Genomic DNA, 20,755 nt, shown 5'->3' with positions numbered 1-20,755 from the left:
ACCTTAAGCACTTTTAATCTCTTCCTTGAAGAGAAGCTAAAAGATAAAACAACACCAAGCTTGTTGGGATAGAATAAAATTATCCTTGATCATAAATTTTATAAAATGGCATCAATACAAGTAGAAGATAGTTTTAAGAAAACTCATAAAACTTGCTAATATGTTGGCTATAACTACCTAGAAGCAAAGTATTACAAGCTGAAAAGAAAAACTTAGAACTACACTAACTTGGAACTGTGCATGGAAGTCTTGCTTCTAGAACTTACAAAAGTTGCACTTAGAATGAATAATACTGAGAAGAGGAGAAAAATATATATTCAAGAGAAGGTCTAATGGGAAAACCTTAAAGGAATCTTCAGAAAGAGACATCTCTCTTCTCTCGAAATCTGCATTTCAAATCTACACTCCTTTCTTCAAAGATTACAAAAATTTGCACCTTTGCCTGAAAAATCTCTCCTTTCCATTCTGTGATTGAAAACTAAAAATTCCCCTTTTGTTGAGAAGACTTGTGACTTTTATCTTACATCTTTGCTTTGACTGAAAATGGCAAATTTGTCCCACTTGACTGAAATGACCACTTTGTTTGTATTTCTGCATATTTACCTCTGAGTAAAAAAAATGATACCCTTTGCTAGAAATATCTCAGATTTAACAAAATTCTCCTTTTGCAGAAAATTACACTTTGGGTGAAAAATGAATTTTCCCCATTCATTTCTAATTCTCACATCCTTTTGTGCAATTACATTTCCATAACTTGGTAATCACAGCACTTTTTCTTGCACAGTGAAAATTAATCTCCTCTTGTGTAAAAGAAAAAAATCACTTGCATTTATTCCCCTTTGGTACTGTGTGCCTATGAGTGGTATATACCCATTTTGGTGAAATTCTTTTCTATATTTGTTGAAAGTATTTCCAATGCACATGTTCTTGGGTGAACACAAATTACTTTCGAGGTGAAGACCCTCTCTAGCTATAAATATTTTGACCCCTCTTACCTTTTGCATATTTTCATCTTCTACAGAAAATACTTTTACTTGTTGCTGTATATGGTGAAAATGGATAACAACAATGATGAAAGACTAAATGAATTCAACCACAAAAAAACCCTAGCCTAACAACAACAGAGATCCACCATAACATATGAAGATTACCTAAGACAATGCAAATCAAATGAAATCACAAAGATTATACCATCACATGTCCAATAGGGTTTGGATCTCCATTCTTCCTATCTCCATTGATCTTGCTTGATATATTTGCTCTCAGATTTTATATGTGCACAAGAGCTCAACAAAGAATGGAAATGTGGTTGCAAGTAGGATCGCATATGAAAGTGCAAAGCGTAATGTAGTCAAGTAGTCTATTGATCAGTAGTTAGGGTTTGATAATGAAGGAAGCATCTCCTTATATAGAAGACACCATAAGAAATGGAGGGATAAGATTGAGAGGTGTAAAAAGAGGTCGGCTATGATTAGAGGGTAGGTAGAGAAAATAAGAAAATAATGAGAAGGTAGGTAGTGTATGAATTAAGAGATGAATGACATGTGTCATGGGTAGAAAAGGCTAATGAATTAATTAAATAAATAAAGATTTATTTAATTAATAAAGGAAGTGGGATAATTAAATAAATAAAATATTTATTTAATTCAGGAAAAGGATGATTTAAATAAATAAATGTATTTATTTAAATGAGAAATAAGGTTAGAAGAGGATAAATGAATTAATTAAATAAATATATATTTATTTAATTAATAGAAGAATTAGGCTTAGATAATTAAATAAATAAAATATTTATTTAATTAGACATGACAATTTTAGGTGTCTACATTTTGCCCCTCTTTGAGACAATGCAGCTTGTCACGTTGTTTCAAAGAAGATAATATGAACTGATACAAAGTTGCCCCAAGATGGGAATGATATGCCCCCTCGAGAGATTGGATGAAAATGTCTGAAAATATCACAGACAATCTCTCGATAAGAAAGAATGGCTAGAATGGACTGACTGGATAGAGTGACAGAGTCATGGGATAAAGAAGACTGACTCGGCTAGGACGAGGGCTAGGGTAGTCTATAAGATAGACCATGAGGGGAAAACATCCTCATTGTCATCCACACATCCAAGAGATCAGAGTGCAGAGCGAGATAGAGTAGCAGTAGTCAGCAGTGATGGCATTGGTTCACAGATTCGATCACGTTCGCTGATTTCAAAGGCCAGGAGAGGCAGGAGAGTCGGTGAGTACCACAAAACCTCCTTGTACTTTTTTGTATTAATTGTTGTCATTAATGCATGTCAAGTAGAGCAATAAATGCGCTTTAGGATAATGTCAAAAAGTGTCAAAAACTCTTAGGTGCGTCTGTGTTGGTGCCAGGCACATCTGGTTTGGCTAGGCACGTTTATGAAGTATGTAAGCGCATTTATGTCTTCAAGGTCAAATCGGCAGTTCTATGATGAACATACGCTATCGATTGGATAAGCTACTGAGAGGATTCACTCAAGTAGGTCCTCTAGGGAAGATTTAGGATAAATCAAGGAACTTTGTGATGAACAGTGAGTACAAATATGAGCAGTACTTTGTGATGAACAGTGAGTGCAAATGTGAGTAGCACTTTGTGATGAACATGGAGTACCACTAGGACAGAAGCAACACTTTGTGATGAATAGTGAGTGTCACTAGACGTAGTACTTTGTGATGAACAAGGAGTACCACTAGACGTAGTACTTTGTGATGAATAGGGAGTACCACTAGGATAGAAGCAACACTTTGTGATGAACAGTGAGTGTCACTAGACGTAGTACTTTGTGATGAACAGGGCGAACCACTAGACGTAGTACTTTGTGATGAATAGGGAGTACCACTAGGATAGAAGCAACACTTTGTGATGAACAGTGAGTGTCACTAGATGTAGTACTTTGTGATGAATAGGGAGAACCACTAGACGTAGTACTTTGTGATGAACAGGGAGTACCACTAGGATAGAAGCAACACTTTGTGATGAACATTGAGTGTCACTATAACTGACATGATTGATTTGCATTTTTGCAGGAGTACTTGCCTATGCTGGAGTCACGGGAGAGATTCCCATTGACTCAGAGATTGCGAGCTAAGTTGACAGTTGATGAGAGAGCTGCTATTGATGCTATGGGCTTACACCACATTTTGTATGTGCCTGAGTTTCGGGTGAACATGGGTTTGCTGACTGCACTGGCTGAGAGATGGCACTCAGAGACTTGCAGTTTTCAGTTGCCGATGGGTGAGATGACAGTCACCTTAGAGGATGTTTACAGGATTTTGTGGGTACCTGTCGATGGGGAGCTAATTCCTTATGATCAAGAGGGAGATAGGGAGGCCTTGAGATGAGTGTTTCAGGGTCCAGGACTAGAGATGAGAGATGGACACGTGGCATGGGATAACATGACATAGACAGGACTAGCACTGCCAGCAGTGCTAAGAGGAGTGATTAGTGGGTTCCCGTGTCCAGACAACGTGACATGAGGATTGGCTGGGCTGGGGGAGCACTTTGGAGACTCTAGTTACATAGCACACCAAATATGCCTAGGGACCGTGTGTGCTAGCACACTTGTATTATGAGCTGCATCAGTTTGTTTATCATGGATCCATAGGATTGGGCTGTGGAGTCACATTGCTACAGGTATGGACCTATGAGCATCTGTCGGTTACCTGATCGATACACTTCAGGGGTAGGGGTCATGGATGCAGTTTTGTACATCTGTATGATATGATTACCTCACAGCCACAGATTGGTAGGTTGGATTACTGGCATTGAGTCTTGGATGAGATCGACACTGTGATATGGAGACCGTACCTTGGGTGTGAGCAGTGGGAGGATGATGCAGTAGAGTTACCATACACCTTCCAGAGCAGATATCTAATTGGGTGGATGCCCTCTATATTGGAGAGGTAGCTGGTAGATAGAGTGGGTAGACAGTTTGGCAGGATTCAGCAGATGCCACGGGGTTCCGAGATGTATTCTCGGACAGTCAGAGATCAGGCACACTTTGGGCCATTGTTGTCGTATGATCAGGTTGTGATGTAGCTAGTGGAGATGGTTCCCTTACCGTGGGATATGTGGCCAGATATTGAGGATGCAAGTATGGATGCAGAGTACACTACATATTAGGTTGAGCATCCCTTCCCATGACTGACAGACCTAGGGGAGGTGATAGATGGAGATGGTGGGGGGATGGAGATGATGATGGAGATGGTGGAGGTAGAGGCCGACAGAGGAGGCGGGGTGCAGTTGGAGAGAGGAGGGTGGCTCCATGAAGAGAGGGTGGGGAGGAGAGATAGGCTCGGGTGGTGAGAGGTCACGGTGGGTTGCCACTATAGGTGCTAGCAGCACAGGGTCCTAGACAGGTGCAAGGACAAGGGTAGAGGTAGGTACAGGTATAGGCACAGGCACCAGTATAGGGGGAGCCACAGGCACAGGCACAGGGGGCCGAGGAGGAGGAGGATGAGCTGCTTGAGCTGAGGGAGATCTGCCAGGGATAGGCAGATGAGATTCAGGACCTGGAGAGGGGGACAGCTAGGCTCAGGAGGTGACTGAGGGAGACAGAGCATGAGCAGGATCAGGCTATCCAGCGCTATACTAAGGCTAAGACAGCACTGAGGACTGGGAGGTAGGCGACAGAGGATACAAGGGTTGGATATGCCTATGTTCTACAAGCAAGGGAGGAGATAGGTTACTAGCGAGACCTATATTATGAGGCAGTGCCACCAGAGCAGTGGGCGAGGAGCTTCCGCAGACCATCGCGGACAGCGATAGCTACTAGAGGGAGCTAGAGGAGAAAGGCATCCAGCGGTGGGGTTATGGGTCCTCCACCAGCACCAAATAGAGGGGATAGGAGGGATGATCCTGGGGTGGGTCCTTCTAGGGCTCAGACTCCGTCGAGGTCAGGTGGCTCTGAGGAAGGGAGTTCATCATAGCCGTAGAGGGCTCCCTATGTATCAGTGTTTTGTACCATTTTGTATTATAATGTAGACACCTTCGGGTGATTTTGTAGCCATATGATTTTGACATCATTGTATCATGACACTTTATATATATATGAGATGATTCATCTTCGTGGCAGCTATATGCATGTGTACCTATGTGATGAGATGTTTCATGATGTATGTTTCTATGTGATGGATTATGATATGGATGTAAATATGTATATGAGAAAATGCAATATTTTTGTTCTTTTATGTTTTATATGTTATGTCAATGCAAATGTGAATGTATGAAATGCAAAGAACTATTTACATGATAAAAATGTAAGATTGCTAACATGTGTTGTGTGTAGGATGTGATGCAATTGTGATATCTATATGTATGTATGAAATGCTTAATATGTGATAATGCAGGTGCAACTACATGAGATGAAAATATTTTTGGCGTGTCATTATACTCAATCATGTGATAGCAGGCTACACGGACTCAAGAAGGATGATGGAAGTCAATCAAGAAAGGGGGATGAAAGATAGAAGATATGAAAGTGAAAGAGCTTCTTGTGCATTATCATCATTGAGCTTTATTATGGCAAAATAGGTTATGACAATCGAGGCATATGTTTGACCCAAAAAGTCATTGTACCTGTTTGCACGAAGATAAGATAGTCATAAACAAAGAATACCCCAACTCATACTAGACTCACAGTGTCCTCATATCCTTGGACAAGTCATAGCATTACTAAGAGACAATTCACAGACAGCAAATAAAAATAGGTGACGATACCCCATCCTTGCCTTTCTAGTCAGAGACATCCTAGAGATAGAATCTCTAGTCAAAGACATCCCGGAAAAGCTAAAAGACATGTCACCAAAAGATAAAATCAAAAGAAAACCAAGACTCGACACCAACATCCACTGTATTCCTCAAGTTTAGTGTCTCTTGTCACTTGTATAAGTCTTATTTGATTGTGATCACAATGTTTACTTTCACAAAAAGGATAGATAGCACTGAACCATATGTTGTCTGAGTCTGTTGAAAGATTTGATTTGTTGAAGCCCATTGTTGCTGTTGTGTCTCATCTGAAACTGATTGAATCCATGAAACTGATACTATATTGCGGAGAAGACGGAACTTTATTGCAGACTGGCGCTGCAAATGTTGCTTTATTGTGCATTGTGCGCGGATAGACTGAAGAAAACTGAAAGAAACTATACTCCTCAGAACGTGTGATGATCTTAGTTCCACACCCATCACTAGACATAGGATTTGCCTTAGCCATAGATAGGATCTAATTTATTATGGATGGGAAGGGGTGAAAAGGGAGGTTTATTATGAATGGCTAACCAATCTTCGGTAGATCAATAACAAGCCATGATGGGAATGGGTAAGTTTGTTATGAATGAATAGGTCGTGAGTGTGTGCAAAGTGAAGGATGAAATGTAATCTTGAAGGAGGGAGGAGCAATGTCTCTACGCATGGCGTTGGTGACCCAGTTTTCACCATGGTACTTGCCCCAGGCGCCACCGAAGTGGTTTTCACCATTGGACGAAATTATTTCTCTTTACTTTTTTTTATTTTTTGATTTTTTTTTGTTGTCACAAGGCGCCTGTTTGCCAGGTTTTCACCAAGTAATGATTTTTATGTTTTATGATTTTTTTTTTGTATTTTTGAAATTTTTGTATTTTTTTTTTTTTTTTTTTTTTTTGTATTTTTGAATTGGGATACTCTGAAGAGCTATGTATAAAACCTGCGAAGGTGCATGTTGTTGATAGGATACTCCAAAGGTTCACCCTCTATGGTTGAGAGATGATATGCACTAGATCCATATGTTGTTGTGATGATGTAAGGACCAAGCCAATTTGTTTCAAACTTGCCCTTCTTCTCCTTGTCTTGCTGATTTTTAGGATTTTCTCTGAGAACCAAGGCACCCACCTCAAATGTGTGAGGCTTTACCTTATGATTGTAACTACAATGTTCCTTGACTGAATGATATGTTTCTCAAGTGACTGTCTTCCTTGATAAAGGAACTGAGATAGAATTACTAGTATGTAGACTACGTAGGCCCATATGCGTGTCGCCTAAAGAAGTTTTCGCATCCCTGATAACAAAGTCCCTTGAGAAAGCTCCATTAAAGGTCCACGATGTATCACCAGAAGGGAATGGATGTGAGGAACAAGTGGATGAGTGATGAAGGCTTATGATTGTGAAAAGAAGTGAAAGTAGGATAGCATGATGGAGACTTAGGATCAACAAGTATGCATTTTGACTTGAAATTTTAGAACTTTTGCCCCCAGTTATTTTGGTATTAGGGGAGATCAACTCTTTCTCTTTTTGCTTCATAGGATTTTTATCCTTGACTTTGATTTTTGCAGAGTACAATAGCTTTTGATTTTGATTTGGACTAAAGGACTTTTCTTTATTTTTGACTTTTAGATTTTTCTTTTCAAAGCTTGATTTGTGATCCCCAATGAGTAAGGGCTTTTGTGATTCCTGTTGATCCAAGTCTGGAAGTGGAGTGGAAATGGAATGAGTGGATGAAATGGTAAGGCTATATGAGTTCTCAAGAGGGTTGGTGATATTCTCAATAGATTCTTTGTTGGAACCACTCTTAGGACTGTTGATATCAAGAGATGCTTGCACCACTAGAGGAGATTTGCATTCAGACTTAGTAGCCACAACACTAGGTTGTTCACACCCAATTCCTTGCAAATTGTTTATAGATTTTTCCTGTCAACTGAATACCTTAGGAGATAGTGGGAGTTGATCAACATGAAAGATATACTCACCACATCCCATGTCTTTAATCTTGAATTTTTCTTTTAGATCTGATTGTTTGGATGTAGAAGATTATAATGATTCTGGATCCACATATGCTAATGAAGGAATAGATTCTCTATTAATTGGAATTGTTATTTCTGATCTAGGTTGCAGATTGTTGCAATATATGAATGGATTTGGGTCAACTTTGATGGTCACTTCAACTCCATTGTGTGGAAACTTGATACATCGATGATATGTAGATGGGACTAAGCTCATCTCATGAATCCATGGACGCCCCAAGAGTATGTTGTATGTGAGATCTAGATCAAGGACTTGACAAACCACATCCTTCGTAACTGGCCCTACTCTGAGAGGTATTGTGACTATGCCTTTGGATGAACGCTCTTCATCATCATATGCCTTGATGGTAATTTTGTTTGTAGAATTCATAACTTTATTAGAATATCCCAATTGTTTAATAGTGCTCAATGTACAAATGTTTAGACCTGCTCCTCCATCTATCAGGACTCATTTTATTCGATGTTTTTGTATGAAGGCTTCAATGTGTAAAGGTGCATTATGTGGCTGACCTACAGAGGTGTCATCGACTTTTGTGAATGTAAGGGAGTGTGGAACGGAAAGGTATCCCATCATGGCTTGAAACTAGTCCATGTTCAGATCAGTAGGAACAGTAGTGTCTCTCAAGATTTTGTCTAGAATGGCTTTATGTGCGGGGGATATGCGTAAGAGCTCAAGGATGGAAATGAGCACCGATGTCTTCCCTAATTGTTCTACAAGATCGTATTCAGGCTTTGTTGATGAGGAAGTGGTGTTTTTAGCTGGAGCACCTTGCAAAGTGAATTTACCTCGATAGGTTGTAACATGACATTTAGAGGTAGGTTCAGAAGAAGATCCAATGCCTTTTAGAACGATCTTGGGTCTCTGGGTAGAATTTTCAGGGGTTTTGTCCTTGATGATAATGGTAGAGACATAATTGTCCATCGAGATGTGATTGATAGTTGAATCATAGTTGTAGGATGCTCTGATATAGTTGGTTTGATCATCTGTGGCTGCAACTTTTCCCTTGTCATGTTTTGGAAATGGTTCCTTAAACATCTCATGTTCTTGATTGGATGAGTGCCCTTCACTCTCAATGTCACCCCTATCAATGAGATCTTGTATGATGTTCTTCAATCGATGGCAATTTCCTATTTTATGTCCCTTTCTTTTATGGAATTCACAATATTCATCATCATTCCACCAATTTGGTTTGACCTTTGGCTCGTATGGTGGAAAATTTGGAATTTTGATTACTTTGTTTGCCACTAGCTTCTTGAAAACTAACTCAAGTAGTTCTCCCAATGGGGTATACTTCCTTCGTGGTCTAGAAGTTGTTTGAGTATTCACTTGATTGTTTGTAGAGCTTGATCCCAAAAAAACTATTTTGGGTCGTACTATATTGGCATCAACAACACCATCATTGACTGTGTTCTTGTTTTTATTCCAAAATCTTGGCTTATCTTTTCCTTTAAAGTCATCTTTTTTTTCTTTGAATATCTTAATGACTCCTTGTTCAATTAGGACCTTCTCTGTTGCTAAGCCTTTTTCAATGACATCCTTGAAGGTGGACAAACAAGCTTTCCTTAGATCATAGCCAATGTCTTTGTTAAAATTCTAAATGAACATCTCTACCATTTGTTTTTGTGGAATTTCACAAGAGCATATGTTGGCTAGATTTCTCCATCTTTGTAAAAATGATGAAAATGATTCTCCATCCTTTTGTTTGGTGTTGCACAAAGTAGTGACTGATATGTCTATTTCTATGTTGTATGAGAAATGTTGGATAAATGCCTCTGTTAAGTCACCCCATGACTTAATTCTAGGTGGAAGTTGGGAGAACCATTCCATAGCTTGATCACCTAAGCTCTGTGGGAATAATCTCATCAAATATGTCTCTTCTGAAGCTACCTCAATGCAAGCTATGAAAAACTGTCTTATGTGTGCCTTAGGATCCCCTTTTCCTCTATACTTATCAAACTTAGGTGTCACAAAGTGTGTAGGAAATGGAGGCATTGGAATGCTTTTGTCAAATGGATAAGGACATATATCTCTCATTGGGTAAGTTGGCTTTGGTGTATTTATGTCCTCCATTTTCTTTTGTAAGTCCCTGATTTGCTGTTCCAAATTGTTCTTAGGTGGAGATCGACTTCTTGGACCATACCCCATGCTTGAGGTGCTGATTGGAGGAGGAGCATGTTGCTTATATGGATGATATCGATCATACACATGTTCATATGGAGGAGGTCTATAATTATGTTGTGTATATGGACCACTCGATATAGAGTCATGGTGAGGAATGGAATATCTGCTTTGTCCATGTATACCATACTCTATAGGAATGTCATGAGTTTGTTCTAGTGTGTTGCCCCCAAATTTGATGCGGGGTTTCCTTGTGTCCAAATTTTGAGCATGCCTTTGAATATCCAATTGCTTTGGTGGTTGATCCTTAGCATTGATATGTGATTGAGCATATTTTTCTGCATAAGACTTCCATGATGGTCTGCGAAGGTGAGTATCATATGCTTGACCATGTGTGTATGGGACCTCTGGTTTTTGAAACAAAGATGATGGTGATTCAGGTACCATATGTGGTCCTCTATTGCCTCCACTATTAGGCCTCCTTTGATCCATGTTGGAGTGAGATTGTTGCAAAGGTCTATGTTCCATTATTTGAGACATGTCAAAATCATGAGGGATCTTGGCTCCACTTTGTGCCATCACTTGTAAGAAGTATTGTCTATCTCTCCTCATTATTTCCTCAACCAATCGATTGAAATGGGGATTCATAATGGTGTCTTCCACTTCTATTGAATGCACTGAAATGTTATCCATATTGTCATTGTGTGTATCATTGTTGTTTGTAGTGTCCATGTGCTCAACATTTGGAATGTTTCTATAGGCATCCATGTCAGGTAATGTAGTATGATCATAATTGAAAAAGATATCATTGTCATACTCATAGGAGCTCATGTTTGCAGACTCTTGAGCCTCTTTAGCTTCTCTCCTAGATTTTTGAAGATGGGTTTCAACCATGAACTAGGTATTGACCAAGATGTGTGAGACTAGATGAAAATGGAAAGAGTATGGAAGACCAAGAGTTTGGATGGAATGTAAATGAATCTGAGGTTTACTTTCAATGTCCAAAGTGTAAGACTAAGTATGTATGTAGTAGAGTAGGTGTGGCTTCCAAAGAGAGGATAGTTTCTCTTGATGAGGTAAGTTGACCTTGACTCTATGTAAGACCAAATGAGACCCAAAGGTGATAGACCTTGATGAGGGACCACTTAGCAAAATGTTGTTGTATGTAGTGTGTTGACAAAGTATGATGAGGACAAGCAAGTGACCTTTTGACTCAAGTTTAGACAAATGTGAATGTAATGTAAGGTGTAAAGCAATGATGGACTTTGTGAGACCCAAAGATAGGTTGAATGCTAGATGAAACCCTAGAGAAATAACCTAGGAAGCTCAAGAATTCTGAAACTGACTATGTGTGTTTACTAGACTGTAAAAGTTTTTCAATTCTGAACACAAACGTGCCTGTATACTACACAGACACGATTTCCTGACACAGACGTGGTTCTATTTAACACAGACGTGAGTCTGAGATTTTGTAAATGCAATGTTGATTCTAAGAACACAGACGCGTTTCTGCCCTTCATAGACGCAGTTAGATGACATAGACGATATTATGTCAGACACAAACGCGTTTCTACAAAATTTGTGCAATTTTTTCCAATCTGTGAAGTTGCTTTGTTGTGACCAAATCTGAATGTTTGACTATTTTTTCGTGACAAGATGACACAGTGTTGATGAGGACTCAATGTTTGCAAGTGTCTAGACAAAAATAACTCAAAGAAAAGTGTGTTGTTTGATGTAAAATTGTTTTGCATACACTTCAAGACACAAAAGACACAATGTTTTGTTGTTTGGTCTTGAATGTTTGAATGTTTGAAATAAGTCAAACACAATTCTTATGGCTGGCCAAGACAATAGTTGTTGATCCCACATGGGGTTTTACCCCCGAGGCTACGCTATTCAGAGTGGATACTTAGATGCTTGACCCCACTGGCTCCACCCTCGGCACTCACTTCTTAGGGCAGCCAAGCATCAGTCCCCACAAAAACTCCTTGTGGTGAACTTTGTATCTCTACTAAGAACTGTATGTGTGTGGGCTGCTACCAGAGGTCCGACCTCCTACCCCAACAACTAGAAGGATTTAGGCTTCTAAAATAAAAAGGTGCTAGTAAGGGCATCCGCTCGTGTGGCCATACATGTGGCACTTTCAGTTTTGTAAATACAGAAGGCTCCCAGCCGATAGGGGTTACGCCCTACAAATGATCAAATAAATTTGATCAAACGGGTTTATGGGGAGACATGGTGTCGGTATGAACTAATCAGCACACGTTATTTATAGTTTTCACCATGAATACAGTTATTTATAGTGGTTTGGAAAAAGATGGCTTTTCTTTTGCTACCACTTGGGTCGTTCTCTCCTCACTAGTAGTCCTAATGACCACACGGGGAGACAGGCCCTCTAAAGATTAAACAAAAAGAGCCTATTGCTCAAGACACAAAAGACAATGATTCAATTTTAAAGCACCAATTGAAGTGTTTGCTAAACTATGAAAACAAGGCACATAATAAAGATCAAAAACCCTTGCCAAGGTCCTGCAACAAAGAGTTGTTAGTAATTTGGATGGTTTCAAATGATCACCCCTTCCTGCAAGCACACAAGTTAGGTAAATTTTAGATCCAAAAGACTTTGTGAAAATAGGGGCCTTCAACAAAACAATTTTTCTTTCAAGACAAGCTGCACCAATTTCGTTAGCTAGATCTAAAGATATTAGCTCAAAATAAACCAGATCTGAAACATTAAATGCAAGACCAAATGGCGAAAAATGAAAACCTTAAAAAAAAAAAAAAAAAAAAAATTGAAAACACAGACGTGATTTTACCTTACATAGACATGATTCCGCCCTACACAGACGCGATTCCACAACACAGACACATTTTAACACCTCACAGACACATTTCTGCAAAAAAAAATGCAAAACAGAAAATCCTGCAGAGCACAGACGCGATTAAAATGATCACAGACGCGATTAAATTGCCCACAAACACACTTATAATGAAAACCCACAATCTAGAAAATGAAAATACTGCTGGAAACATAGACGCGGTTTAGAGGTTCACAGACATGATTCGAGAACACAGATGCGATCCTGCAATCTGCAAAAAAAAGTGAAATAATGTGGAAGACGCAGACACGATTCTAGATGTCACAGACATGACAAAAAATTAAAAACGCGATCCGAAAGTATGCAGACGCAACAAAAAACCAAAAACATGATCCGAAAGTACGCAGACACGAAAATATCAAAATGCTATCAAAAATGTTAGATTTGCAACTTCAGAACACAAAATCTACAACAAGGATGTTAAATGCAAAAGGAACAAGAGTCCCACAGGGCGTGCCAAAATGTATATGGTGAAAATGGAAACAACAATATTGAAAGACTAAATGAATTCAACCACAAAAAACCCTAGCCTAACAACAACAAAGATCCACCATAACATATGAAGATTACCTAAGACAATGCAAATCAAATGAAATCACAAAGATTATACCATCACATGTCCAATAGGGTTTGAATCTCCATTCTTCCTATCTCCATTGATCTTACTTGATATATTTGCTCTCAGATTTTATATGTGCACAAGAGCTCAACAAAGAACGGAAATGTGGTTGCAAGTAGGATCGCATATGAAAGTGCAAAGCGTAGTGTAGTCAACTAGTCAATTGATCAAGTAGTTAGGGTTTGATAATGAAGGAAGCATCTCCTTATATAGAAGACACCATAAGAAATGGAGGGATAAGATTGAGAGGTGTAAAAAGAGGTCGGCTATGATTAGAGGGTAGGTAGAGAAAATAAGAAAATAATGAGAAGGTAGGTAGCGTATGAATTAAGAGATGAATGACATGTGTCATGGGTAGAAAAGGCTAATGAATTAATTAAATAAATAAAGATTTATTTAATTAATAGAGGAAGTGGGATAATTAAATAAATAAAATATTTATTTAATTCAGAAAAATGATGATTTAAATAAATAAATTTATTTATTTAAATGAGAAATAAGGCTAGAAGAGGATAAATGAATTAATTAATTAATTAAATATTTATTTAATTAATAGAAGAATTAGGCTTAGATAATTAAATAAATAAAATATTTATTTAATTAGACATGACAATTTTAGGTGTCTACAGTTGCATTTTTCTCCTTTTGAGAAAATAATCCCCCAAGTAACAACTAATTTCCCATGTTAAATAAAAATTCTACCACTTTGCAAAAGGTTATACTTTGGGCAAAATAACTTCTTGGGGTGAAACCATTCCACCCCTTGAGTTAAAACCCCTAAAACTCTAAATTTTAGGCTTCCCTATGAATCAAATTGTGTGCCCCTAATTTTGCTAAAATCCATTTTCTTAGAGATAACTTAAAACTAGTACCTTTATGAACCTCTTATGTTCCTCAAATTCTAGCATGTCTGTCATTGCCCAGGCTTATCTTGACACGGTTTCATAATTTTGTCATTAATGTGAATATGTTCAAGCACCAAACAAATTTCCAATTCCCCCTCATGCTCTTTCCTCATGACAAGCTTGAAGGATTTATTCCAAGTCATGAATTGGTTTCACAAAAATTCAAAACTTCAACTATATTTTTTATTTACCCTAACACTGTATTTTGCACGCCCCTCTTATAACTCTTTAACAGGATTTAGACGCAGGCATGCCGGCTAAATACATTTGAAATTTTACAAAATAAACACCACTTCCTTGCCTCTCTCATGGCCTGCATTGGAAGCATACCTATTATGCTTTGATGGATATCTTTAACCTGCTCTAGAGATCTCATGGCCTCTTCAAATAGTGCATTGTCTGTGTAGTTAATAGTTTCCCCCATTAAAGCTTCAGTCGCTACCCCTACTTGTCATGGTATGGGGAATACTGGGAAAAGTGTGGGGCTGGCTTTACACCCATATTACGCTTGCATTCTATCCTTGCAGTTGCCATTAGCATTACGTCTTCTCTCATTGACATTTCCATATAGCGCAATTTTTTCATCAGGTTCGGGTGCCATGAGATCACATTGCTCAAAGAGACTACATCAAATGTTGGTCACACTGTAAGAAACTCTTCACCCCCCATCACTCAGCTATCATGGTGGATACGACACCTTCTTAGAGAAGAAACCCTTAGCTAGTAGATGTGTTAAACCTAAACATCAAATAACATAATCACTTCTACAAAGATCCTCATCATTTTGCAGTTGTTTGGAGCTTCAAAAACCCATGCATCTTGCAATCTCATGTTCATGAGATCGCATCCCCTTGCATTCAATGGTAGCTTCAAACCTACCATGACTATAGAAAATTCTATTGTTCATTCCTCGAAAGAAATTGTTGCCTCTCAAATCTTTAATGCATAGTCAAATAGGTTACATCCATCCAATTTGTGCATGGGCCATAACCGTTGTGCCTGAGAAAACCATCTGAAACTTTGGCAGTCACATACATAGACATTCCATTCAACCTAGTATCACGTAGCTCATGCAGGCCAACTACTCATTATCTACAAACCCTAAAATTCAATCCACAAACCATCACAACTTGTACTTCAAGTGGTTTCGGATCAGGCTTCCTTGCAGATATATTCTAAAACAATGGTTTGCTCATATTAGAAAACCTGGATCCATGCTTTCTCTATGATATTTCCTTCTTGCCCTAAAAAATTTATTTGCTTCACCTATATTATGCTTGTGCCTTGCCTTTTGGATTCTTTGATTCATCTTGAAACTTATCCCATGCGATGTTCTACCCTGCTCTCAACAACTGCGGGATAAGAAATCATTCTCCCCACCAGTGCAATATTCCCTTATCCCAAGTGACATATTTCTCTCCTTGGTTGGACCGTGGGATAACAAATCCCTTCACTTTTTGCCCACTCACTTGCCCCACATGATACCAACTTCCCCATAAAAAATGGTGTGGGATAAGGTTTGTAAGCTTAAGCTCTTATCCTGCAAGTTGTTTCCCTTGATGATTTCCCATCCAAGATAAGAGGAAGACCCCTCTTCATCTTATTTTAATTGGCCTTCCTGGTCTTTTAAAAAGAAATGACATATAGGAACTCTTGAATCACTAATAACATGATTGGGGATTAAAGTCAACTCAGAAGTTTTACACTTTCCCGCCTAGTGCTCCCTTAAGAGTGGGGCCCACAAACAAATTCTTAGGGGAAAAGCTCTTATTATTAAATCAAATTATTTAATAAAACTTGGTTGTGTAAATCAAATAAATGATTTAGTAAACTTGCTTCTCTTCCCTTACAACCTCATGATCTTGGGAGTCATTAAATTGATTTATTCCTTTAATTTCACAGAGCATCCCTCTACTCTTGTATTTTAAATACTTATTATTTTAATCAATACGATTAAAATAATAAATGTTTAGTCTTTTAAGCCTCAGTAGTCACATTGTAAAAAATTCATTTCTAAAACACTAATGCCTAGAAATGCACTAATTTACTGATTGAATGTGCTCGAGGAGAAAGAAAACCAATTTAGGATCTTCTACTTGCTCATTTTTGCAACTTTGACATTTGCCCAAAACACCTGAGTAACCTTCGGAACAAGGTTAAAAAATGACCAAAACACTTGACCAAGGCCTGAAACATGACATGTTGATAGATTGCAATATATAGAATCTGGAGCAACTTACAGATCATCAAGATGACATCCGACTCAAAATTTATTAATGGTCAAAGCTCCTTACTCAAGATTGTGTGAAACTTAGCATGTTGAATCAACCTGAGTAGCCTCTGAAACCTGATTTTAAAAAAATATCAAATCAACACATCATGAGCCACCACTTGGCAGACTGGTAGATCAACATACCATGAATGAGCGTGCAAGAGGGTTTCACCTAATTAGGTCACATGTGAAATTTATTCACCCTAAAAGTTGTCTCTTTGATAAATCTAAATATGCTGATTCTGAAACCCTAAAAAATGTGCTTTTGGAATGGGTCTCCAAAACTGATCAAATGACGATCTGGGCGGCTGCAATCTTGGAATCTAGTAGATAATTCTATAGAGAATCATGGGGTACCACTTATTTAAAGTGCAGGTCAACTGGGCATGAGGTATGAATTTTCAAAGTGGGCTCCTAACTGCTACTTGACAGTGTTCAGTTGCAGAACTAAACATTTTGCAAATGGAATCAACTTTGAAAACTAAGTAAATGGATTGATGGGGCTAAGCCACTTGGCATGGGGGCTCAAAAAATAGAAGAGAATCACAGACAACTTTTTTTTTGGCTTGATGATCAATAGGCATAAAGATATAAGTGTAAAGCTCTAATGCCAATAGTTAATAAGATGAGAGAGTGGGGGGGGGTGAATCATACAAACTTAATCTTCAATATATTCAACAGATTCAACCTTGGTAGCTTATACTTCAGAATATATAGCCAAAAATTTAAAACATTCAAACTCATGAACAGATAACATCATAACACATATAACACCATATTTAATGTGGAAAACCAAATAGGGAAAAACCATTGTGGGATTTTGGACCCACTAAGAAATATACTCTTTGTTAAAGATTACAAACACATTGCTAGATGTGACTTGGTTAAGGGATCTCCCTCAGATCTGTTAGAATCTTGCACTTTGTTAGAAGTGACCTTGTCAAAGGATTTCAAACACTCAACTAGAATGTTACCTTGCTAGAGGATTTACAAATAAGACTGTTAAGTCCACTCAGTTAAGAGATTTCTTGTAACTTACAAAATAAATAACAGTAATAAAATATATTTGCAACTTCACATCTGAAATGTTAAAGCAGATTCTATTTGCTCAAAACAATCTTGTCATAAGACTTATCTTGTCCCTTGTTGGGCTTGTTGGGCTTCTCAATCTGTTCTACAATCAGATCTTTAAGCTTCTGTGTTCAACGAACATTACTGTAGCATCATTGTGCATACATTTGCCCGCATTCATTGTTCATCAACAATTCCTTATTTATAAACAATTTCTAACCACTTAATCTCCTTGGAAAATGTTTAATCTCCTTGATCACATTTCCCATGATCAATCTTAGCCATCAGATCATTAAACTTGATTAGGTTCAATGTATCCTTCAATCTGAAAAATGTTTTACCTTGCCTTGGAACTTGTGCTAGGTTATTTTGGTTCAATCTATGTTGTAGATCTTCCTCTTGATTTTCCATTGTCATAGATCCTTAACAAACTTCTTGCGCGACATACCAATCATTTATTCATCTCTAGCTCATTAGCATCCTTCATTAAATAATGTTTTTATTCATCCAATGTGATCTATTATAACTCAGTTATTACTCGGTTAATACTGAAATTCACTCGGTAGACATTCTGCCTTCTTTAACCGATATCGATAACCTTAGGTTTTACCGACTAGGTTCTTTGCTCGGTGACATAGTATAGTATTAAACGTATAATCAACAACATATGTAGGATATCAAAACAATCAAAACAACATGATCTTATCATTGTCTAAATCAGTAATAGTTGCCCATTGAATAACTTATTTCTCCCCTTCATTATCACATTCTTTCTGTGTCACTTACCGACCTCTTAATACTCATCAAAACATACTTCTCAAGATATGGCAACATCATACTAAATCAAAAAATCAATTTCTTGACATCAATGACAAAATAATATTATTAAGACAGTAATCATCGTTCTTTAGTTATATCAATAATCTCCAACAACCTTCTCAATATCCTTATTGAAATGCCAACAATCTCTTTTCTATTGAAATACCAACAATCTCCCCCTTTGGCATTGATGGCAATACCAACTTTAAATGGCAATACCAACTTGATTTATTCCAACTGATTCGGATTTAGATTGCTTTTTAGACTTTTGTTGTTATCCTTGAGATGTTTAAACCGTTTCCTAAAGTCTTCTCCTCCTGTCATTAGTCTTTTGTTATCTTATTCATTTAGTCTATCTTCTCCACTTAGTCTTCTCCCCCTTTGACAACAATGCCAAAAAGAAAAAGAACTAATTCATGGTTTCTTCCCCTGTGAAGTGATTGCCTTGTTGTGTTACACATGTATCATCTCAGTCTCGGTCAGAGCAACTTGTCTCTATTCACTATTTCCTACACATCTTTAGAAAACCTCCTAAAGTGCATAAATCAACATCAATCCACAAATAATATTCTATAGAGTCATTGAATTGATGCTTTCACCGAACTCTGCCAGTGAGTAGAAGATAGGGGTAGGACCCCTAACTTGCTTCTGAGATACTCAAAAGTGTCCCTTGATAGTGGCTTTGTGAAGATGTCTGATATTTTCTCCTTTGACTTGATATAGTCCAGCACAACTTTCTTCTCTTGAACTTCTTCTCTGAGATAATGATACTTTATAGAGATACGCTTTGTCTTAGAGTGCATTACCGGATTCTTTGAAATTTTAATGGCACTAGTATTATCATAGAATATAGTTACTGGCTCGGTAACTTTCTCATTCATACCTTCCAACAGTTGTTTGATCCATGCTATATTGGTACAATTCAATGCTGCAATGACATATTCAACTTCAATTGTTGACTGTGAAATGCATCCATGTTTCTTGCCAAGCCAACTTACTAGTCTATCTCCCAAAAAGAAAGCTCCACCACTTTTGTTTTTCCTGTCATCAATGTTTCTTGCCCAATCAACATCAGTATAAACTTTTAAATCAAAATCATTCCTCTTTTCATATACTAAGCCATAATCTTTAATGCCTCTCAGGTATCTGAAAATTCTCTTGATTGTTGTCATATGGGTTTCTTTGGGATCTACAGAAAATCTTGCAACTATTCCTACTGCATGTGTTATATCCGGCCTACTATGAACAACATATTGCAACTTTCCAATCATGGATCGGTAAAGTGTCTCATCAACAGATGTAGATTCATCATTCTTTGATAGTTTACAGTTAGTGGTCATAGGAGTACTTATAGGTTTAGAATCCTCCATTCCAAATTTCTTCAAGATTTCCTTTATGTACTTGGATTGAGTAATGAAAATCTCATCTTTCATTTGCAGTATTTGTAAACCTATAAAATACTTTATCTCACCAATTAATGACATCTTAAATTATTTGCACATTTCATTTCCAAAGTTCTTGCATAGAGAATCATTTCCACAAAAAATAATATCATTAACAAATATGGGTGAGATCAGTATTCCATTGTCTTCATCATTCTTCCTGTACATATTGTTGTTTTCACTTGTTCTTATAAAACCAATCTTGATTAAGTAAGAGTGTAGTCTCTCATACCATGCTCTAGGTACTTGTTTCAGACCATATAAAACTTTGTTCAATTTACATACCTGATCTTTATTCTTGTCTTCAACAAATCCTTCAGGTTGTTCAATATAAACTTCTTCTTCTAGTATACCATTCAAAAATGTAGATTTAACATCCATTTGATATACCTTGAAATTTTTGAAAGCAACATATGCCAACAATGTTCTTACTCCCTCAAGTCTAGCCACAGGTGCAAAAGTCTCACCATAATCTATTTCTTCTTCTTGAGCATAACCTTTGCAAACTAGTCTTGATTTGTTCCAAATGACCTCACCTTTTTCATTTAGCTTGTTTCTGAAAATCCACTTTGTACCGATTACATTTTTGTCCTTCGGTCTTGGGACCATTGTCCATGTTTCATTCTTCTTGATTTGATCAATCTCTTCTGTCATAGAATTTACCCAATCTTCATTGTTAAATGCCTCTTTTACTATTCTCAGTTCAAATTTAGCTATCAGACATGTGTTCTATCTCAGTTTGTTCCTTGTCATCACTGGATCATCCTTATCTCCTATAATCTGACTTGATGCATGATTTCTTCTGACATAATTGGCTAATATGGGCTCGGTATGCT

This window comes from Cryptomeria japonica, chromosome 1 (assembly GCF_030272615.1).
Source record: "Cryptomeria japonica chromosome 1, Sugi_1.0, whole genome shotgun sequence".
In the NCBI taxonomy this organism is placed as follows: Eukaryota; Viridiplantae; Streptophyta; class Pinopsida; order Cupressales; family Cupressaceae; genus Cryptomeria; species Cryptomeria japonica.
The sequence above is the reverse complement of the archived record's forward strand: the minus strand, read 5'-3'. Positions refer to the sequence as shown.